The following is a 24,857-nucleotide window of genomic DNA, read 5'->3' on the forward strand; positions in this document are numbered from 1 at the left end:
GGGAAAATCTTTGCTTTTGTTTCAATTGCTGATTGACCCTTTAAATTATAAAGTAACCAATCCAATGCTATTTCACCTCAGTAGGACATCATGTTAGCTAGCTAGCTGATTCATTCCCTGATAGCTAGTGATAGTGACAGTGATGTAGTCTAGGATATCCCAGACCTTGGAGCATTGTGAGCTAGGCAAGCAACCCATCTGTCTATACTAGAGAGACTAATAATGATGCACAAAGTAGGCATTGCCATTTCCTGTCAGCATTTACCCGCCAAATTCAGTAGCTTGAAAACCCCTCAAAGCTTAATTTTATAAGCTTAATTTTATTTATTTTATTTTTTGGGGAGTAAAATATAATAGTTTCAGTATAGTTTTAGTTTTTCAAAGGGTTTGTATATTATTTTATTTCAGTTTACTAAATAGTTTTTTATGATTTGTTTTAGTTTCAGTTTTTATTTACTATAATAACCTTTCTCGGTAGCTTGCAATCACTTATCTAAAGACAAAAAATTTACAGACTCACTCATCTGAAAGTTCAATAACTCATCTAACCACCTGCTCTCATACAGTCCCTCACCTACCCTATCTAGGGACAACCCTTCCCAGCCATCACTCTCAGCTCTTTAATGTGATGTAAAATAAAACTAGTCTGGAGATGGGGACAGTAATTGGAGCATGGAAAGAGGCCAGGGTTAAATTGCCTCAGCGAGGAGGATGGAGCCATAAGGAAAGGAGAAATAGATGTTGAGGTATTACATGAGCAATGATTCACTCAATCCTTCAAAGCCAGCAGACTTCAGATGCCTTGGTCTGTGACTGAGAGCTCTGTAGAGTAGAGCTATCCCAGGATGCATGTCTGTGTGTCTGACACATCTAACTAATGACACAGAGAAGCAGAGGAGCCACTTCAGGACAAGGGAAATAGGGGGTTTACAGAGGTATAGTGTACCATAATGTTTTCATTTAATGTCATACTAATCTGGGAAATCATATTTTTGGTCACATCTGCACCAGATCCATATCCCATCAGGCACTATTTGTGATATCCTTGAGTGAGAGTGTCAGTTGAATGAGGTCAGGTCCAATGAATAGAATATCAATAGACCTGGCTTAATCTAGTTGCCGGTTGCAGAATCACTGCAAAGCAAACATTTACGGTAATGTATTACTTGTCAAAAGGCAATTCGACGTGCATTGACCGGCAGGCAGTGGCACTATTCTGAGAAGGCAGGGCAATCTAGCCCTCAGAGGTCAGCATATTTCTAGGCAGGACCAGGGAGAAGCCACTCAATAACAGGCACTGCCACTCTGCAACGCGGGCCTATACTGGGTTCAGAAAGAATGGGACGGTCCAAGAATTAATCAACACCTTTTACAAGATCTAATTTTACCCTGCAAGCCCCATGACATACATTTGGATGGATGGTTTTCTCATAAACTGTGAGGATAATGATGGGGTACCAGCCTCATACACACCGAGTGTACAAAACATTGGGAACTCTTTCCATGACTGTTACTGTCACGTTCTGATCTGTTTCACCTGTCTTTGTGATTGTCTCCACCCCCCTCCAGGTGTCACCCATCTTCCCCATTATCCCTGTGTATTTATACCTTTGTTCTGTTTGTCTGTTGTCAGTTTGTTTTGTCAAGCCTACCAGCGCTTTTTCCCTCTGTTCCTGTCTCTCGATTGTTCCTGTTTTCTAGTTTTCCCGGTGTTAACTTTTTCTGCCTGCCCTGACCCTGACCCTGAGCTTGCCTGCTGTCCTGTACCTTTGCCCCACCTATCTGGATTACTGACCCCTGCCTGCCCTTGACCTGTCTTTTGCCTGCCCCTGTTGGAAGAATAAACTGTTGTTACTTCGACATTGTCTGCATCTGGGTATTACCGGAAATGTGTTAGTACAAACTGACCATGACTGACCCAGCAGACCCGGGCCAGCTGCGCAACGCCACCTCCTCCCAAGGAGCCACCATCGGTGGACACGAGGAATTCCTTGTGGCCTTATGGAGGGGTCCAAACGTTGGCTGAACGCCATGACCGGGCGTTGGACATTTTGCTGGAGCAATTCCATGGGATGTCTGGGAGGCAGCCTAACATGGTGGTAACCCCACAGCCCCTCAGTAACTCAGCTGTTAGCAGCGCCGTCTCATCGGTCACTCCACCTTCTAGAGAGCCCCGCTTACCTCCCCCGGAATGCATCAATGGAGAGCCGAGCACCTGTTGGGTGTTTCTAGCTCAGTGTGCCCTCATCTTCGAGCTTCAGCCCTCCTCCTTCCCCTAGGATCGCTCCAAGATAGCCTACCTCATCACGCTGATGTCCGGGAGGGCTCTCACCTGGGCTACTGCTGTATGGAGTGGTTCGTGAGAGAGGTGAAGAAGGTTTTTGATGCCCCATTCTCCAGGAGAGAAGCTGCCCGGAAGCTAATCCAACTTCGGCAGGACTCACGCAGTGTGGCAGACTATGCGGTGGATTTCTGAATGTTGGCAGCGGAGAGTGCTTGGAACCAGGAAGAGCTGTTCGATATGTTCCTGCACGGCATCTCTGAGGAGGTCAAGGATGAGCTTGCAGCTCATCACGTTGACCATCCGTATCGATGGGCGATTACGGGAACGATTCGATTTTGCTCGCACGTCCAGGGATTCCACCTTGCCTCCGAGTCATCCAGGAAGTCCCCGATGATCCCGTTGCCAAGAGAACCCGAGGCTTCCTGACCTCCCCCGAGAGTCGCCGAAGACGACTGAGTCACCGCTTCCTGAGCCTATGCAACTAGGCAGAGCTGGGCTGTCGCCAGCGGAACGGCAATACAGGATCAACACAAAGAGTTGTCTGTATTGCGGGACTATTGGTCAATTTGTGTCCTCTTGTCCTTTAAAAGACCAGGCTCATCGGTAGGAACGAGTACTCTGGTGGGCCACATGGAGAACTTTTCTGCTTCCCTTGCTCGCACCCCTTTTCATGCCATTCTGCTGTGGGGAAACCAGTCTAAATCTCTCCGGGTCCTCATTGACTCTGGGGCTGATGAAAGCTTTTTGGACGCTACCCTGGCTTCCGAGCTGAACATCCCCACTCAGCCCCTCTCCATTCCCATGGATGTTAGAGCACTAGACTGGTGCTCTATAGGCCGGGTCACTCATAATACCACTCCCATCAACCTACGGGTGTCAGGGAATCACAGCGAGACTGTTCAATTTCTGCTCGTCAAGACTCCTCAGATTCCTGTGGTTTGGGATTCTCCTGGCTCCAGCAACACAATCACCTCATCAACTGGTCTACGGGTGCCATCATGGGCCCGAGTCCGTTCTGCCACGCCCATTGTCTGAAGTCAGCGCAACCTGCCCCGGGACGTCTTCCTGGGGGCTCGGAAGTTGCCCCGGACCTCTCCGCCATCCCCGCGGAGTACCATGACTCTCCGGGAGGTGTTCAGAAAGGCCCGGGCCACTTCGCTTCCGCCGCACCGACCCTATGACTGCGGGATTGACCTTCCCCAAGCTCCGGCTGGTCTTCTTCAACCACTGCCTGTCCCTCACCGTCCTTGGTCCCACAAAGAGTACACCACATAGACGTGCAACTGCGAGAGGTAGAACTAAAGGCAAAATGGGAATAGGGCTGTTGCAGTGACATATTACCGCCACACCGGAAATCATGGTTTATGACCGCAGTAAAATTCCACGTGCCCGTCGAGTCACAGTAATCTCCTCTTTTTCACTCTCGACATGTTTTGGTAGTACCCAACTTGCTAACAACTATCAGGTTCTAATTGCCTGGTACTGAGGGCTCTATTGTCCCTCTAACCTCTCTGACATCATTGCAAATGAAATCGAAAATCACATCAAACACTTATCATCAAAAGAGTAGGCCTATCATACTTTTAAAACCCACCTTACTGTGGTGATCAATTTGAAGAAAGAAGTTCAACAGCAGGTTGAAACAGTGTAAAACATGTTTGTTGTGGATGTTGTTCCCAAGCCTAACATAATGACATGGACAGCGCTTTTTAAGGTGATGTTTAATTCAAAACAGCCATATGCATATAAGAGCTTAAGCATGTGCATATGCAAGTCGTGCCGAATTGCAATACCTAGCACTCAAATATGGTTGGTTCTAAAGTTCTATGCTTGTTCTGCAAGATGAAGCGTAGCACCTGCTTGTCAGCTGGTAAGAAGCGGATCTGATGGAACACGCCTTTGATGTCACCACTCACAGCGATGGCATGTTGACGGAATCTAAGGAAGACACCGATCATGGATGATCCCAAATTTGGTCCAGGGAGGAGAAGGTCATTGAGCCACTGTCCTTTATGCTGGAGTAAACAGTTAAGCACAGTCCTATCCTTTCCATTGTGATGCACTATATGGTGGGGTATAAAAGAGGACTCGGTAGATTGTTCAACTACCTCTGGTGGCAACAGTGACATGTAGCCTGCCTCTGCAGCTTCTTGATTTCCTGGCAGTACACCTTGGCGTGTTTTAGGACTTTGGCGAGGCTTCGCTCCGTGCTATGGAGGCTTGGCAGTACAGCATCCTTTGGAGCAAACAGAGTTGGATCGTTGACTTGATGAAGCATGGGTGTAGCGTAGCGCTGAGCGCCATCAACCTCTATCCTAGAGGTGGACGTCTGGAGGTAACTGAGGTCAGAAAGGTAATAATGTCCAAAACGTGTAACTGCAGTTAGAGTGCAGTTCAACTGCAGTACACTGCAGTTATTCTGCAATTACTGCATCCAAAATACAGATGCAAATACTGCATCCAAAAAAGTGGTGTCGGGAGCAACTGCTTGCACGCACGTTACCACTCCACTATGTCTCCCAGTCATGACTTTTGCGGCATCAGTACAGACACCAACACATCTTGATCACCAAAGTTCATTTGATGTCACAAAGCTGTCCAGTACTTCAAAAATATTCTCTCCTGTTGTCCTGGTTTCCAGTGGTTTGCAGAAGAGGATCTCTTCCTTAATTGACCCCCCATAAACGTAATGGACATAAACCAGGAGCTTTGCCAGGCCTGCCACTTCTGTTGACTCATCCAGCTGTAACGCATAGAATTCTCTGGCTTGTATGCAAAGCAGTAATTGTTTCAAAACATCTCCTGCCATGTCACTGATGCGTCGTGAAACAGTGTTGTTTGATGGAGTAATTGTCTGTATAGTTTTTTTGGCCTTTTCCCCCAGCATTGTCCCAGCCATATCCGCGGCAGCAGGAAGAATTAAGTCCTCCACAATATTATGGGGCTTGCCTGTCCTAGCCACTTGGTAGCTCACCATATAAGGCGCTTCTAGACACTTCTTATTAATGGTATGTGTTGCTTTTATACATGTCTTATTACTCGAAAGTCATCTTAATTCTCGCTCAAAAAACCCCCATGGCTTGTTTTTCAATTGGCATGTTTTTCTAAATGTCTGCGCAAGAGTGAAGGTTTCATCGAGTTGTGAGATAGTACTTTTGCACATATAACACACTGTGGCTGAGGAAAGGCACCACTCCCAATATAAGTGAACCCCAAATCAATGTAGTCCAACATCCCTGTCTGTTCAGTGCTTTCTCGGTAAGTGGGCAGCAGCTCTTCAGCTGCATCAGATTCACAACTGTCAGTGTCGATGCTAGCTGGGCTAACAACAAATGTAGAATTACTGATGCTATCATTGGATGTGCTCGTGGAAGCAGAACAGCTTGTGTCGTCGACAGGTGCAGGTGTAGTACTGCTGGTAGTAGCAGTACTACCAGTAGAGCTGGTATGTGTCTCTATGGACACGGGCCTTACTAAATGGACTGTTTGAAAATGCGAAGATTTTTTTATATTTTTTAAATTTGTATTATCATTTTTTTTATTTGGCCTACCTCCAACGGCATTGCGCGTACCCCAGTTTGGGAATACCTGCCCTAGGCGATGTTGTTGGTTAATTTATTGTGCAGGGTGGCTTACAGTTAGCCTACAATTAGTGAATTTGTATTTTGAATATCCTAGTAATAGGGAATGTTTTATATTTTCATAATTAATTGGGTGACATATTACCTTTAGCTATACAGATATCTCACCACCGTGGGTTTCCATCTCCTCCTCTCTCTCCTTTATTCCTTTTTTGAGCATGCAGACAGGCAGTCAACAGTTTAGTGAAATATGTTTTTTTGCGAAAATGTGTTGCTATCAATGTTCCAGAACAGATTTCACATGGTTTCCAAAATTAAGCACTGGGTAGCTGCAGGAACAAGGTTGGAGAACACATGGCATACAGAGTTTGGGCAGAATATCACCTGTAGGGCAGCAATAGCATGCTCCTCAAACAGTGGTTGATGTGTGGAGTGAAGTAAGTAAGTGTTCTCATATTTATTTTTCAGCTGCTTATAAGCACATGCTCCACTCTAAAACCGAAGTAGCCTACAAAAATGGACAGGCGGGAAAGCGTAGATCTTCCATTCGCTATTGGAGTGCATACTGTACAGATGACATGTCTTTTTCCCCTGGCCATGTTCCTGCTCATTTGATAATGGGCCATTCTAAATCAAAACTAATTTTACATATTAGTAAAGACAAGATTCAATTGAGATTAGTCTGATGGGTGAACATTTGATAACTTAATGAGAGAACAGCCACGCAGCCTGAGTCATGGAACAGAGTGCAAGCTTTTTTTGCTACATTCTCACAATCGTCAATAGCCTATAGTAACATTGTGCATCCCATATGCTGTATGTTTTGATTTCTAGAACATTCCGAGGTTTGTATCATTCAACTCTAAAGTTGCCAAATAACTGAATCCAGCATATAGGACCTGTTTAAAATGATCACGTTTACGCTCAACATAGCCACTTCATATGCGCACTCGCTCTGTAATGGGAAAAATATCCTTTCTCTTTTATTTAGCTGAGTTCAATTATATTCTTCTAACTATAAAATCATATAAAATAAAAATAATGGCTCCGGACTTACAAGCATATCTTGTCAGCTAAATGAACAAGCCTACAGCCTGTGGCATGGAGCATAGGCAGACAACATAGGCCTACAGAAGGCCAACTCATATTACGTTCTTCTGAAAAACATTTTCTTCATATCAAAATGTTTCTTTAGACCTGACTAAAATAAATAATGGATTTATTGTGATGGTGTATATGAAATTGATTTGACTTTTTAAAATGTAGATGTTCCAAAGGCGCACTCCTTCTTTGCCAGAAGAAGGCTGGTATCAGCTACATTTATGCCTATGCTAGACTATGGCGATATTTTATGTATGAATGCTTTACCATGGAGCATTAAGATGTATTTTGAACTGCAAAACCCTTATGCACCACTGCACTTTATATACCAGGGTTGGCTGGCCGTCTCTAGTCAATCGTAGGCTCAGTCACTGGTATACTTTTATTTACAAAGCCATTTTGGGTTTACTACCATTTTATTTGGGCATTTCTATTGTTCATAAATGTGGTGGGTACTCTCTTCGTTTGCAGGACTTTTTTTAATGTCCGAACTGAATTTGGTAAAAGGGCTTTTATGTAGTCTGCGCCATCAGCTTAGAACGCATTACAAAATACTTTTAAACTGGAAGAACTTGTCCCGATTGGTGTTTTTAAATCACTGATGGATTTTGAGGCTGATTCCCTCACCTGTCAATGTTTTTAATTTGCTGTTTTATGATTTTGTTATACTCTTGTGAATTCTATGTTTTTTTATTAGATTACCTGTAGTTTTTCATGTTGTCTGTCTGTAATTGTGTAATGACTTAGTGCTACCTATCTTGGCCAGGATGCTCTTGAAAAAAAGCACTTCCTGGTTAAATAAAGGTTAAATAAAAATGTGTTGCTTAAAATATATCAGCTCCTTGTATATGTGGAGACCAGGAGATGCTAAATGTGTTTATGTTTATTAACGGTCAATTACCGTGAGACTGGCAGCCTTTTGCATTACAATAACTGTCTTCATGACCGCCATAGCCCTAAATGGGAACAACAGAAATTGGAGCTTGAGCATAAGAAAAGGGAAAGAGAATGTGTAGCCAGACTAGAACAAGAATAACTTGTGCATGCCATTCGATTAAAAGAGATTGAGCTGGAAGCGTGACAAAGGGAGATAGATCTGGAAGTACTTCAATCAAGTCAGGCCATCTGCATCCTCAACAGAGTTTGATCTTGGTCGGAACAGCTGACTTGTATCGCGTTTCAGCGAAAAGGAGGTGGATGTATATTTTACTCTGTTTGAGCGGATTGCCACATCCCTAAAATAGCCATGAGACACTTTATCACTGCTCCTCCAAAGTGTTATTGTGGGACAAGCTCAGAAAGTCTATGCCGCTTTATCTCTTGACCGGAGTTCAGATTATGACACTGTTAAAACTGCTATCCTTCGGGCTTACAAGTTGGTCCCAGAGGCATACAGACAAAAGTTCTGTAAATTACGAAAGACAGAATCACAAAGCCATGTTGAGTTTGCAAGGGAACAAGCATGTATTTTTGATCGTTGGTGTGGTTCTCAAGAGGTCAAGGACCTTGAGGATTTAAAGACACTTTTGAGCGGTTCAAGAATTGCCTTCATGAAAAGGTTGATACCTACATTTATGAGCACAAGGATCTCACTCTTGAGAAGGCTGCAGTTATGGCAGATGATTTTGTGTTGACACATAAAACTACCTTCACAAACAAAACACCGAATAGTTATCAATATGCAAAAAGAAATCCAGAGAAGTCACATCCTACTGCAAGGGTTCAGTCCAATTTTCCAGTGCCCAAAGATAAAGATTGGCAGAAAACTGTTTTTTCGTATCTGCCAGTTTTTCATTACTGCCGTGAGGACACATTGTCTCTCAGCGTCCTATGTTGAAAAATAAAAATGAGAAAGAGAAAATCCATTTTTTCTTGTGGGAGTACTTTAGCCCATTAAGTCTCTGTTTGTTACTGGTGTATCTCCTAAACAGGATTTTGGATCAGATGTGTATGAACTCTTTGTTTCAGACGGGTTCATGTCTCTACAGAGTGGCGATGCTGTTAAGCAGCCGGTGAAGATACTGCGAGACACTGGGGCAGACCCATCCTTCATTTTGGGGGGTGTTTTGCATTTGTCGGACACTTCAGCATCTGGTTACAGTGTGTTAGTACAAGGTGTGGAGATGGGTTGCATGGAAGTTCCTTTGTATAATGTGGAACTCGAGTCTCAACGTTTTCATGTTTCTGTTGGAGTGAGGCCTAGCCTACCAGTGAAGGGGGTGTCATTCATTTCGGGAAAAGATTTGGCTGGAGGGAAGGTTGTGCCAAATCCTGTCATTTGTAAGGAACCCAGAGTGAGATCAGAAAAGTACCGTAGTGTGTTCCCAGCATGTGGAGCAAGTCTAGTGTTGAGGAGGATGTCAGCAATCCCACCATGGTCGATCTGTCCGAGACATTTATGGGTGATCCTGATTTCTGTGAATCGCCTGAGTTGACCTCTCCTTTGAAAACCCCAAAGGTGAGCCAGTTTGTCGGACCACTGAAGGAAGAGAGGGTTTCTACAGTTGACACTTTGATGTTCAGGAAGCAGCTGATTGCTAAACAGAGTGAAGATGTTTACCTCTCCCCTCTTTTTGCTCAGATACATCCAGAGGAGGAGTTTGATGAAGTTCGTGGGGTCTACTTTGACAAAGATGGTGTTCTAATGAGGAAATTACGCTCTCGCACCACTTCTGGGCAAGACGATTGGCCCAGTGTATCTGAAATTGTTATTCCAGTTACACTTCGACAAGACATACTGATGTTGGCTCACGATGGTAGTATGGCAGGCCGTCTTGGAGTCAACAAGACATATGACCGTCTCTTGCATAATTTCTTCTGGCCTGGTTTGAAACAGGATGTTGTGGCTTACTGTAAATCCAGTCACGTTTGTCAGCGGATGGGTGAACCAAACCAAGCTGTACCGGTTGCACCTTTGCAGCCTATTCCTGCTTTTGACAAACCTTTCAGCAGGGTTCTCATGGATTGTATTGCTCCTTTGCCCAAAGCAAAGAGTGGTAACCAGTTTATCTTTTCCTTTTCACGCGTGAGTTCCAAATATCTCTAGTAATTGCCATGTGTGAGTTTTTTCATGCACGTGATTTCATTATGCTCTCATTGTTCCAAAACGTGATTGTTACGCAACAGGACAGTTACCCGCGCTGCCCTCAAACCAAGGTACACTGCCTGCTAATTATCTATAGGCTATGTTTCAACTTGTCAATTTCTAATGATTTTCTAACAAGTTTTATTTTCTAACAGTTTGAATTGTGTTCCGCCTCCTCGTTAATTCACATAAGAAGTAGCCCATTTCACTGTTGCAAACAATTTATGTTTGAGGCTTTACTGAGCCGGACAAACTTTGAGAGCCCAAGCACTTCCCTAGTGTTTCCCCAGATCAAGTATGAAGACATTGCGCATCTTTAGTCAGAACAGGCCTTGCACAAACGTTTTTCCCCCAGCACATTTTCTGGCTGTCGCCCACATTGCCTTCATGGTTGTTTTCCTTACAAATTCAACTTTGGACATGTGTATGTTCCTATCAAAGTAAGTGGCTTATTTTCTGTATATCGTATTGTCGTTTCGATTATTGCATAGATTGTAATGGACACATATGATGTGTATAAAATACTTTTTTGAATGTTGTACTAATTATGATGAGCTAATGTTAAGCTATTTGCAGGCTATGTGTGGCGCCATGTTTGTTGACATTATACAATGCATTCTGGTTGTCACGTAAGTGTCTGTCAGACCAAAGATGTTATAACAAGGGATAGTTCACTCGACTGACTTATGGTACTTTCAAGACAACTGTGAACTCTGAAAAATACTAGAGTCGGAGCTCTAGAAAGAGGCCCGAGTTCCCTATTTGGAATTCCGAGTTGGATGACCGTTCAAACCGATTTTTCCCAGTCGGAGCTAGTTTTTTCCAGAGTTGCCAGTTGTCTTGAACGCACTGAAGTCGGAAGTCAGAGATTTCACAGTTCCCAGTTGTTTTGAACGCGGCATCAGATTGTAACTTTGGTACCTCAGGGTTCCCTGCTCAAACCCCCCCTTTTTTTAGCGTATAAACTTCTCTTGTGCTTGCCCCACATTTATTAATAAATCCCACATCATAGTAATATTTCCTGCATCATATCCCCCTACTATACCTTCCCCCATTTCTACCCCCCACGGACTGGTCCATGTTGCTGGTCCATGTCAAGTCTTTGCTGATGTGGACACCGAGGAACCTAACTGCTCACTCTCTCGACTGCTGTTCTATTGATGTGGATCTGGGCATGTTCCCTCCTCTGCTCCCTGAAGTCAACAATCAATTCCTTTGTTTTGCTGACGATGAGGGGGAGGTTGTTGTCCTTTCACAAAAATGTCAGTTCACTTACCTCCTCCCTATAGGCTGACTCGTCAATGTTGGTTATTAGTTCTACAACCGTGTTGTAGTCAGCAAACTTGATGATGGAGTAGGTGTCGTGCAAAGCCACAGTCGTGGGTGAGCAGGGAATTCAGCAGAGGGCTGAGGACACACCCCTCGGGATCCCCTGTGTTGAGAGTCAGTGTGGAGGAGGTGTTGTTGCCAATCCTCACAGCCTGTGATCTGCCAGTCCAGGATCCAGTTAAAGGGTAGTGTCCAGACCCAAGACTCTGAGCTTGTTGATGAGCTTGGAAGGAACAATAGTGTTGAACGCTGAACTGTAGTCAATTAACAACATTCTCACATACAGTTGAAGTCGAAGGTTTACATACACCTTCGCCAAATACGTTTAAACTCAGTTTTTCACTATTCCTGAAATTTAATCCTAGTACAAATTCCCTGTTTTAGGTCAGTTAGGATCACCACTTTATTTTTAGAATGTGAAATGTAAAGAAAAATAGTAGAGAGAATGATTTATTTCAGCTTTTATTTCTTTCATCACATTCCCAGTGGGTCAGAAGTTTACATCCACTCAATTAGTATTTGGTAGCATTACCTTTAAAATGTTTAACTTGGGTCAGGATGAGGTCAGGGCTTTGTGATGGCCACTCCAATACCTTGACTTTGTTGTCCTTCAGCCATTTTGCCACAATTTTGGAAGAATGCTTGGGGTCATTGTCCATTTGGAAGACCCATTTGCGGCCAAGCTTTAACTTCCTGACTGATGTCTTGAGATGTTGCTTCAATATATCCACATATTTTTCTTCCTCATGATGCCATCTATTTTGTGAAGTGCACCAGTCCCTCCTGCAGCAAAGCACCCCCACAACGTGATGCTGCCACCCCTGTGCTTCATGGTTGGGATGGTGTTCTTCGGCTTGCAAGCCTCCCCCTTTTTCCTCCAAACATAACGATGGACATTATGGCCAAACAATTCTATTTTTGTTTCATCAGATCAGAGGACATTTCTCCAAAAAGTACAATCTTTGTCCCCATGTGCAGTTGCAAACCGTAGTCTGGCTTTTTTATAGTGGTTTTGGATCAGTGGCTTCTTCCTTGCTGAGCGGCCTTTCAGGTTATGTCGATATAGGACTTGTTTTACTGTGGATATAGATACTTTTGTACCTGTTTCCTCCAGCATCTTCACAAGGTCCTTTGCTGTTGTTCTGGGATTGATTTGCACTTTTCGCACCAAAGTAGGTTCATCTCTCGGAGACAGAACACGTCTCCTTCCTGAGCGGTATGATGGCTGTGTGGTCCCATGGTGTTTATGCTTGCGTACTATTGTTTGTACAGATGAACGTGGTACCTTCAGGCATTTGGAAATTGCTCCCAAGCATGAACCAGACTTGTGGAGGTCTACAATTTTTTTTCTGAGGTCTTGGCTGATTTCTTTTGATTTTCCCATGATGTCAAGCAAAGAGGCACTGAGTTTGAAGGTAGGCCTTGAAATACATCCATAGGTACACCACCTATCAGAAGCTTCTAAAGCCATAACATAATTTCTGGAATTTTCCAAGCTGTTTAAAGGCACAGTCAACTTAGTGTATGTAAACGTCTGACCCACTGAAATTGTGATACAGTGAATTATAAGTGAAATAATCTATCTGTAAACAATTATTGGAAAAATGACTTGTGTCATGCACAAAGTAGATGTCTTAACTGACTTGCCAAAACTATAGTTTGTTAACAAGAAATGTGTGGAGTGGTTGAAAAATGAGTTTTAATGACTCCAACCTAAGTGTATGTAAACTTCTGACTTCAACTGGACGTGTTCCTCTTGTCCAGATGTGTTAGGGCCGTGTGAATAGCGATGGAAATGGCAGCAGGAAAATTGGAATAGGCAGTGTGCCTGGCATGCTGTCCTTGATGTGTGCCATGACCAACCTCTCGAAGCACTTCATGATGACAGAGGTGAGTGCAACAGGTCAGTTGGGCATGCTACCTTGATTGTCTTGGACACTGGGGCAATGGTGGTCTTGAAGCAATTGGGGACTACAGCCTGGGATAGGGACAGGTTGAAGATGTCCGAGAAGATGCCCACCTGCTGGTTAGCGCACACTGAGGACACGGCCAGACATGACATCTGGTTCAGCGGCTTTGTAAGTATTCACTGTTTTGAGAGTTTTCTTCACGTCAGCCTCGGAGAGAGGTTGGCTCGGTATTGTAGAATGTGTTAAGCTCGTCTCCTCAGCATTTCAGAAACAGAGAGAGAAAGTTTGCATTACTCTACTCCGTGACAGGAAGCAGCTCTGCAGGCTTCGACAGGGGCCACTCAGATACATTCTGAGCATCTGCCAAGGGCTTTTGCCCCCAAGCACTTTGATACTCAGGGTGGCTACACCACGGCCAGACTGTAATTATTGATGGTTCCTAATGGACGTAACACAATTGAGTAATTTATGAATTTCCATTAATTTCGCAGATAAGCTTCACCAAGCTGGAAAATATATTGGAATGCTATGGATAATGGCAGCAAGAACCGATAGAGCTTAACTAAAGGCCCAAATATTTGTGTAGGATCATTCATGCTGGTGGATGCTCCTACAGCTTGCAAAAATAATGTGAAAATGTTACAATACTTTGTAGGTCAATACTGTATGTTGTATTTGTATGTATGTTTGTATGTTTTGTTGTAGGCTATGTTGTATATGGTTGTATATCACAGGACGCTGCTGAAGGGAGAACGGCTCATAATGATGTCTGGAATAGAGTAAATGGAATGGTATCAACCACATGGAAACCATGTGTTTATGTATTTGATACCCTTCCGTTCCATCCATTACTATGAGGTCGTCCTTCCAAATTAAGGTTCCACCAGCCACCAATTTTGTATGTTATTTTGCAATTGGTGATATTGTCACACCCTGACCGTAGAGAGCTTTTTATGTCTCTATTTTGGTTTGGTCAGGTTGTGATTTGGGTGGGCATTCTATTTTCATTTTTCTATGTGTTGTATTTCTTTGTTTTGGCCAGGTATGGTTCTCAATCAGGGACACCTGTCTATCGTTGTCTCTCATACTTAGGTAGCATTTTCCCACCTGTGTTTTGTGTGTAGTTATTTTCTATTTAGTGTTTTCTGCACCTGACAGGACTGTTTCAGTTTCGTTTTGCACTTTGTTATTTTGTTCTAGTGTTCAGTTTAAATAAAAGTCATGAACACTTACCACGCTGCGCTTTGGTCCGATTCTTCCTCTTCAGATGACGACACCCGTTACAGAACTACCCACCACCAAAGGACCAAGTAGCGTGGTAAGAAGGAGGACTGGACATGGGAGGACATTTTAAATGGCAAGGGATCCTGGACGTGGGAGGAGATCCTGGCCGGGAAGGATCGCCTGCCCTGGGAGCAGGTAGAAGCAGAGAGGAAGGCGAAGGCAGCAGCTTAAGCGGAGCGGCAATGTTATGAGGGAACACGGCTGGCAAAGAAGCCCGAGAGGCAGCCCCCAATTTTTTTTGGGGGGGAGCACACGGTGTGTGTGTTGCAGAGTCAGGTTGGAGACCTGAGCCAACTCCCCGTGCTTACAGTGGCGAGCATGTGACTGGTCAGGCCCCGTGCTATGGGGTGATATGCACTGTGTCTCGGCCGAGCATTCACAGGCCGGTGTGCTCGGTGCCAGCGTCCCGCATTTGCCGGGTGGAAGTGGGCATCCAGCCAGAACGGGTGGTGCCAGCTCTGCGCTCGAGAACCGCCTGTGCGCCTCCACGGCCCAGTGTATCCGGTGCCTCGGCCAAGGAAGAGGCCTCCTGTATGTCTCCCCAGCCTGGTGAGTCCTGTGCCTGCTCCCAGAGCCAGGTCTCCTTTGTGTCTCCCCAGCCTTGTGAGTCCTATGCCTGCCTCCAGCCCGGAGCCTCCAGAGCCGGCCTCCAGCCCGGCGCCTCCAGAGACGGCCTCCAGCCCGGCGCCTCCAGAGACGGCCTCCAGCCCGGCGCCTCCAGAGACGGCCTCCAGCCCGGCGCCTCCAGAGACGGCCTCCAGCCCGGCGCCTCCAGAGACGGCCTCCAGCCCGGCGCCTCCAGAGACGGCCTCCAGCCCGGCGCCTCCAGAGACGGCCTCCAGCTCGGCGCCTCCAGAGACGGCCTCCAGTCCGGCGCCTCCAGAGACGGCCTCCAGCCCGGAGGCTCCAGAGATTGTTCAACTACCTCTGGTGGCAACAGTGACATGTAGCCTGCCTCTGCAGCTTCTTGATTTCCTGGCAGTACACCTTGGCGTGTTTTAGGACTTTGGCGAGGCTTCGCTCCGTGCTATGGAGGCTTGGCAGCACAGCATCCTTTGGAGCAAACAGAGTTGGATCGTTGACTTGATGAAGCATGGGTGTAGCGTAGCGCTGAGCGCCATCAACCTCTATCCTAGAGGTGGACGTCTGGAGGTAACTGAGGTCAGAAAGGTAATAATGTCCAAAACGTGTAACTGCAGTTAGAGTGCAGTTCAACTGCAGTACACTGCAGTTATTCTGCAATTACTGCATCCAAAATACAGATGCAAATACTGCTTGCACGCACGTTACCACTCCACTATGTCTCCCTGTCATGACTTTTGCGGCATCAGTACAGATACCAACAGTACAGATATGATTTGCAAGGTCTATAAAAGGTCCCACAGTTGACAGTGCATGTCAGAGCAAAAACCAAGCCATGAGGTCGAAGGAATTGTCCGTAGAGCTCCGAGACAGGATTGTGTCGAGGAACAGATCTGGGGAAGGGTACCAAAATATTTCTGCAACATTCAAGGTCCCCAAGGACATAGTGGCCTCCATCATTCTTAAATGGAAGACGTTTGGAACCACCGAGACTCTTCCTAGAGCTGGCCGCCCAACAAAACTGAGCAATCGGGGGAGAAGGGCCAGACTCCAGACTTCCTCGGTGGAGATGGGAGAACCTTCCAGAAGGATAAGCATCTCTGCATCACTCCACCAATCAGGCCTTTATGGTAGAGTGGCCAGACGGAAGCAACTCCTTAGTAAATGCACATGACAGCCCGCTTGGAGTTAGCCAAAAGGCTCCTCAAGACTCTCAGAGCATGAGAAACCAAGAGTGAACTATTTGGCCTGAATGCCAAGCTTCACATCTGAAAGAAACCTGGCACCATCCCTACGGTGCTCGTGGTGGTGGCAGCATCATGCTGTGGGGATGTTATTCAGCAGCAGGGACTGGGAGACTAGTCAGGGTTGAGGGAAAGATGAACGTAGCAAAGTACAGAGCGCTCAGGACCTCAGACTGGGGTGGAGGTTCACCTTCCAACAGGACAACGACCCTAAGCACACAGCCAAGACAACGCAGGAGTGGCTTCGGGACAAGTCCCTGAATGTCATTGAGTGGCCCAGCCAGAGCCCGGACTTGAACCCGATCGAACATCTCTGGAGAGACCTGAAAATAGCTGTGCAGTGACGCTCCCCATCCAACCTGACAGAGCTTGAGAGGGTCTGCAGAGAATAATGGGAGAAACTCCCCAAATACAGGTGTGCCAAGCTTGTAGGGTCATAGCCAAGAGAATTTGAAGCTGTAATTGCTGCCAAAGGTGCTTCAACAAAGTACTGATTAAAGGGTCTGAATATTTATGTAAATGTGATATTTCAGTTTTAAAAAAGTCATTAGCAAAAATGTGAAGATGTGTCGCTCCTCCAAAGACAAACAGGATATCTACTACCATCTGGCCATTGATGAGGGCTGAAAGGCCAGGAGTGTGTTCAAACTACTGCAGTTTGACGAGAAGTTTGGCTTGATCTAAGGCAAGAAGGCCATTTGGGTAAACTTTTCTGGCCATAGTTCACTAGTTCACCCTAAGTCAACATCAGATATCTATGGCTTATGATATTGGGTATCGATGGATGTTGTAAAATATAACATCATGCCAAAGGAATAGGAAGATGAGTTTTATCATCCATATTTGTAATGTTACTTGTATATGACTTTCACATCCATTTCTCCTTCCCAGGTGTGAAGAGGGCAGTAGGCCTGTGTGCTGCCTCATGCCCCGTGTACACGATGAAAAGAAAGTGGTGAGAAGGTCGGGGGACCGTTGGGCATCACAAACATGGCGTGGAAGGCGGTGAAAAAGTTCTACATTTCCCATCTTATGCAAATCACCAGCGACGACCACTGGGCGATGACCAATCGTATCAAGTGGTTCCCATGACTAATTTGAAGCTATGGGACCCAACGCTGAAGACATTCTTCAGCAAAGACGGCTGACAAAAATACTAGGATGTCAGCAAATGTAAGTAATTATAACGTCATAACGAATCATGAAAACATGTACAGTTGAGAAGAATATGTTAGTTAATGTAGAGACAAAAAATTATGCATATTTATTGGTCATAAAGTACATTTACGAAAATCGCTATTTAGCAAGCTAGGTGACTAGCTAACATTAGCCAGATAGCTAACTGTTAGCTAGCTTTATGGGCGTTGAGATATGAGTATGCAATTGTAGTTAGTGTTTAGTGTTTTAGGGACTCCTGAGAAAACCAGCAAACCAGGCTGTCATCTTGTGAAACAGTGGATGTAAAGAATCTAGCAAGCTAAAGCATTTAATGCAAATTGAATGTACAACTTTGTAAGCTTGCCTTGCTGATATTTGCCATGCAATGCAGCTGAAGTAACGTAGCTAGCTAACTATGTTCTTGCTTATTGTGCAGCGGAGGATAAAAAATACCTGTGTGACTAAGGATGTGTAGCTAGCAATGTAGCCGATCTGTGTATGGAACCTAAAACGTTTGATATAAATATTGGTTCAGAACCTAGCTATGAACCTCAGTTATCATAGCCGGTTGTATCAACTTCAAAACAGTCTGAATGACATTAATGTAGAATATAATATAAATGTATGCCAAGGATGCAAGTCGTATATACATGTAGTTATTACCGTGCAGGAGATCCCCACATTGTAGACCTCACATTGAATATATTCACTGATCATGTACTCTACCGTGGCAAATAAAGGCCCAGTTCATGTATGAATGTCTGTGAGACATTATTTTTCAGTCCTATCCAATACCAGGAGTATCAAATTCCAGTCTTTGAATAATGCTGTGTCTGCATGTATGTATTACAATTATACACTTCAACAGTGTTTACCAATCCTGGTCCTGGGACATAAATGGTTACACATTGTAACTATGCAGTAGACTAGAAACATGATTTAACTAGTTAAAGGCTGATTTGGAACAGAATTTAGAAAACAGTACACTACTCCTATGCATCATGTAAATAATCTAAAACCGGTTCATCTCAATATCCAATTTTCTTTCATCTGCATTGATCTGAGGACACAGGAGTATTAGGTGTATTATTTCATCAAATGAGAGACTCAATTTCAACCAGTAGAGAATGTGAAACGCTTTATTGAAAGAAGTTCATTATCCAAGTGTTATAAATACATAATTTATGCATTCTAAATATTATAATTGTAATATTATATTATAAATACAAGTTCAATCTGTACTTCAATGCACATCTAAAAACAGAGGAAGAAAGAGGTGGTGAGAGAGGTGTAAAAGAGAGAAAGGGAAAGAGCTAAGAACAGAGGAGCAGGGAATACAGCATATGATTAATGAATTACAGTGCTACCCTAATATTCTCTCAGTTCATCACAATTACATAATAGTGTCTCTAGTGGTGTTTCCTAACCAGTCTTGGGCTCCCAGTTGGCCCAAAGGTTATCTTAAGAGCGGGTGAGGTGGAGATGACGGGACTGGGGGTTGGCATCCACTCTCACATCAAAACATACCTGCAGACAAGAGACAGATGGAGAGAGAGAGAGATAGCATGTTCAAGACATGTTTTTTTTTTTCTAACACTGTCGGTCATCATAATCATAAGGAGGTGAAATGCAAAACTGACCTTGGATCATTAACTCAGGGACTACTACATCTCTATCTGTATTTCAATGTAAAGCATCTCTAATAATATATCCTGCTGGCCCTACCAAGTGACCTCTCACCTCTGATCATGCTGTGCCCTCTATGTAGCCCGTTCAGATGCGGGAGGGGTTCACCGACACAGCTGATATAACCTAGAGGATTTAGGGAGATGGGGAGAGAGGGATGAAGTGAAGAGAGACTGTTATTGAGAAAATAAGGTAGTTAAAGAGACAGTGTTCAACAAGAATCTCTGTGTGTGGCCTCACCTGGTGTCCACACTAAGTGGCTGCAGAGTACTTTATACTGGAAAAACATGGACAGACACACAAGGACAAACAATAAAGCAAATCAAATTTTATTGGTCACATACACGTGATTAGCAGATTTTATTGTGGGTGTATCGAAATGCTTGTGCTTCTAGCTCTGACAGTGCAGTAATATCTAACAATTAATATCTAACAAATTACACAACATATACCCAATGCACACAAATCAAAGTAGGAATGAATTAAGACTATATACATATGGACCAGCGATGTCTGAGCGGAACGGACTAAGATACAGTAGAATAGTATAGAAAACATTATATACATATGAGATGAGTAATGCAAGACATGTAAACATAATTAAGTGACTAAGATAGTATAGAATACAGTATATACATATGAGATGAGTAATGCCAGATATGTAAACATTATTAAAGTGGCTAGTGTTCCATTCCTTAAAGTGGCCAGTGATTTCTAGTCTATGCCTATAGGCAGCAGCCTCTAATGTGCTAGTGATGGCTGTTTAACAGTCTGATGGCCTTGAGATAGAAGCTGTTTTTCAGTCTCTCGGTCCCAGCTTTGATGCACCTATACTGACCTTGCCTTCTGGATGATAGCGGGGTGAACAGGTAGTGACTCGGGTGGTTGATGTCCTTGATGATATTTTTGGCCTTCCTGTGACATCGGGTGCTGTAGGTGTCCTGGAGGGCAGGTAGTTTGCCCCCAGTAATGCGTTGGGCAGACCGCACCACCCTCTGGAGAGCCTTGCAGTTGCGGGCGGTGCAGTTGCCATACCAGGCGGTGATACAGATGGACAGGATGCTTTCAATTGTGTATCTGTAAAAGTTTGTGAGTGTTTTAGGTGACAAGCCACAATTCTTTAGCCTCCTGAGGTTGAAGAGGCTCTGTTGCGCATTCTTCACCACACTGTCTGTCTGGGATGTCCATTTCAGTTTGTCAGTAATGTGTACGCCAAGGAAATTGAAGCTTTCCATCTTCTCCACTGCGGTCCCGTCGATGTAGATGGGGGGGTGCACCCTCTGCTGTTTCCTGAAGTCCACGATCGTCTCCTTTGTTTTGTTGACATTTTGTGAGAGGTTGTTATCCAGGCACCACACTCCCAGATCCCTCACCTCCTCCCTGTAGGCTGTCTCGTCATCGTTGGTAATCAAGCCTACTACTGTTGTGTCGTCTGCAAACTTGATGATTGAGTTGGAGGCGTGCGTGGCCACGCAGTCATGGGTGAACAGGGAGTACAGGAGGGGGCTGAGCACACACCCTTGCGGGGCCCCAGTATTGAGGATCTGCGGAGTGGAGGTGATGTTTCCTACTTTCACCACCTGGGGGCGGCCCGTCAGGAAGTCCAGGACTCAGATGCACAGAGCGGGGTTCAGTCCCAGGCCCTCGAGCTTAATGATGAGCTTGGAGGGTACTATGGTGTTGAATGCTGAGCTATAGTCAATAAACAGCATTTTACATAGGTATTCCTCTTGTCCAGATGGGATAGGACAGTGTGCAGAGTGATGGCGATTGTATCGTCTGTGGATCTATTGGGGCGGTAAGCAAATTGAAGTGGGTCTAGTGTGGCACGTAAGGGAGAGGTGATATGATCCTTGACTAGTCTCTCAAAGCACTGAGAGCTGCGGGGCGATAGTCATTAAGTTACCTTTGCCTTCTTGGGTACAGGAACAATGGTGGCCATCTTGAAGCATGTGGGTACAGCAAACTGGGATAGGGAGAGATTGAATATGCCCGTAAACACACCAGACAGCTGGTCTGTGCATGCTCTGAGGACGCGGCTAGGGATGCCGTCTGGGCCAGCAGCCTTGCGAGGGTTAACACGTTTAAATGTTTTACACACATCGGCCACAGAGAAGGAGAGCCCACAGTCCTTGGTAGCGTGCCGTGACGGTGGCACTGTTTTATCCTCAAAGCGTGCGAAGAATGTGTTTAGCCTGCCCGGAAGCAAGACATCGTTCTCGGTCTCAATATAGTGTAGTTAAAGAAATAATGAAGTGTCTTACTATTCTCGATGGTTGGCCCTCTTGCCTACAGTATTCTTTGAAGGTGGAATGAGCCACTGTTATACACCTGAGCCTGCTTACTGCACAACACAATCCATCAATCAGATTGATACATGTGTGTAGGTGTGGGTTATAGGGTGTCTAATTGTTCTACATTTTTTCTATATGGGTGACTTAAAATAGCCTGTTTTGTTTTTGTACAGACATCACCCTTACCTAAACAGCACCCTCACCAGAGAAGTAGAAATCAAAGGGAAAGAAACTGGGAATTGAATAACTGCAGTTGACATAGCTAAGTAAATTGAAGAATACTCTTTTTGCAATGTGGATGGCTCTTTGATTGTAGACTATGGTGTTGCCAGGGAACAGCACCCTCTTCAAAGAAGTAGGAGGTGAAGATCTCCCGCACACGGATTGCCTCTCTTGCTGCGTTGTTGGACCCTTTCCTTGAAACATCCTGCAGAGCAGCAGACTTCTCCTCTGGGACACGGCGGCGAGCTGCAGATCCCCTCCTGGTTCTCATGTCCATGCTCTTGAAGTTATGCTTGTCACGAACCGGCTCAAAGCCTGTAACAAAAGGGAGACAACGTGGAGATAAGGAGTAACAAAATATATTTATTAAATAAAGTAACCTAAATGCAATTAACAATGGTGTGTGTAGTCAGTAATCAGTAGTGTAAGTGAGTGTTTTGGCATGTATGAATGTGATAATGCGGTGTGTTGAACGGTGCTAAAGCAAACAACCAAAAAGTCACAAAAAAACACAACAAAATCTATCAAGGTGTCTGCATGGAGTCTCTCCATGAATGGGGAAGTGGTGTATTTATCCTGGGAGACACCGGGCCCAGGTGTTTCCCATGTAGCTGACGACCCTCCCAACTCCGCCCACCGACATCCTAATAAGGAAACAAGAACAAAGAGAGAATACGGCAGACAGAGTGGGAGGGTCGTCACATGCAGGACACAGGTGACCTTCACACACCTGAATTCCCCCAGGAGGCAGTCCCAGATGGCCCTTGTCACGCAACCTTGAACTGTTGACAGTCGTTTTGAAGGAATCTCCAATTGCAAGGTATCTGTAGGAATATGGAAGATAATGTCATTATTAGACTTTCACATCACCAGGTCATTGTGGATACTCAAATTATACAGCACTGAACATTATGTTACTATTGTTACTATTGTCTCTGTCCTCACTTCTAGGGACTGAAACTACACAAAAGTACCTGCCCTATTCAGAATAGCCTACTTTCTCATTTTGACAATGATATTTAATTCACTTCTCTAGCTAGCTATACCGTATGTAAAGTTGGCCTGCACTGTAGCTAGTTACCTAGTAATACTTTTTATATTCTTTATTTTAGAAATTAATTTACTGACTTGAATAGGTTCTCCCAGCCATGTGGATGATTGGAAACAGGGCAGCAACATTTTTCACCAGAGCGGTTTAGAGCATATTACTATTTACCTGTGAATAAATTCATGAATGGGATTATTCAATAAATTCAATAATCCCATTTAAATAACCAGACCTTCATACAAACGTGCTATGCTGAATTCTTGACTCACAATCAAACGTGCTGCTATATGCTGCCAGCACACCCACAAGTGAGCCACTCTGGGCGGTCGGAGCGGCACGCGCAATTTAACACATACTAATGTACACGAGCCGTCAGGCAGCTGGAGCCAGGTCCTCAGCCATTCAGGTTGGTCTCACTCACTTTCCTTCTCCTCTAAGCATGGTTGGCAGTTAGTATGGGGTGTTATTGAATAGTGTGCATAACACTAATACTGTGTTGTTATCTGATTGTTTGACAGAGGAGAAGAGTGAGGAGGTGAAGATTGTGGTGGTGGACCCCCAGGCCATGGCTCCTCTCCCAGGGGTCACACAGATCCAGGGGGACATCATAAAGGTAACAGGGAAACATCTGTCCCAAAAGGACCTGTAGAGACTGCACACTATTCTGGAACACTGAATTGGCTGCACCATTGGCTGGATTCCAGACCTCTCAGAGAAGGAAGTGCAAGTCATCATCAAGGGCAGAGGGACGGGGATAAGTGCTTGGTTTGGAATCAAGCCACTGTGTGACAGATTTGGATCAGGCACTCATATTGTATTTCAACAAAGCTGGTGGGTCAAAATTATTGGTTTTGCTTAATATTTTTAGATCTCCACTGCCCAGGAGTTCATGTGCATTTTGAAGGACAGCCTGCAGACCTGGTAATGTTTGATGGAGCACCAGACGGTTAGTGTTCTATATACTTTTATACTTTTCTTTTAGTGTCCACTTTGGAGTTTGTTGTTTTGTCATTGGACTATTTGCGTATGGCTTCTCTCATTGGTCATTTTCTGGCTTGTCTCCATAGTGACGGGACTCCATGATGTGGATGAGTACGTCCAGGCCCAGCTCATATTTGCTGCGAGTACCACACTGCAACAAGTGTTATATTCAGTTGAATACCAAATAGCTGATCTAGTTATATGTCTGTATTGTTCATCCCTTTACAATATTTTATTAAATATACCTTCTCAGGCGCTAAACATTACAAAACCTGTACTGAATCCTGAAGGAACGTTTGTTGCAAAGGTAGGCTGAACGTTGGATAAGAATTTCATTGACGTAGTGGGTTTGGAACTTTGTGGAATTAAATTAGCTCTGAATGTTGTCCTATCCTTTGGTTCCTGTGTAGATATTCCGTGGAAAAGATGTCACCCTCCTGAAGTCCCAGCTTACGATCTTCTTTAATGTTGTGACCTGGGACCAGGGGCCCAATTGAATCATAATTCCTTTCCTCACCTGTGGGAACCTGAGTGCCTTTGAGTTGGACCGGACTTACCATCTCTAAATCAAATCAAATCCAATGTTATTTGTCACAAGCGCCGAATACAACAGGTGTAGACCTTACGGTGAAATGCTAAATTACAAGCCTTTAACCAACAATGCATTTCAAGGAATAGTTACGAAAATATTATGAAAACAAAAAAAATTATTAAAAAAGTAACACAATAATATAACAATGATGAGGCTATATACAGGGGGTACCAGTACCGAGTCAGGTTAGTTGAGGTAATTTGTACATGTAGGTAGGGGTAAAGTGACTACGCATAGACAATAAACAGCGAGTAGCAGCAGTGTTAAAACAAAGGGGGGTGGTAAATAGTCCGGATGGCCATTTGATTAATAGGTACTTACAGTTGAAGTCGGAAGTTTACATACACTTAGGTTGGAGTCATTAAAACTCATTTTTCAACCACTCCACAAATTTCTTGTTAACAAACTATAGTTTTGGCAAGTCGGTCAGGACATCTACTTTGTGCATGACTCAAGTAATTTTTCCAACAATTGTT

The 24,857-nt window shown here is 44.4% G+C and overlaps 1 pseudogene; it reads left to right on the top strand.

Moving 5' to 3' along the window:
* The first annotated feature begins 1,909 nt into the window (after positions 1 to 1,909).
* LOC120020979 lies at positions 1,910 to 24,355 on the top strand (annotated as a pseudogene).
* The last annotated feature ends 502 nt before the right edge of the window (positions 24,356 to 24,857 follow it).

The sequence above is a fragment of the Salvelinus namaycush genome, chromosome 26, assembly GCF_016432855.1.
Source record: "Salvelinus namaycush isolate Seneca chromosome 26, SaNama_1.0, whole genome shotgun sequence".
Classification (NCBI taxonomy): domain Eukaryota; kingdom Metazoa; phylum Chordata; class Actinopteri; order Salmoniformes; family Salmonidae; genus Salvelinus; species Salvelinus namaycush.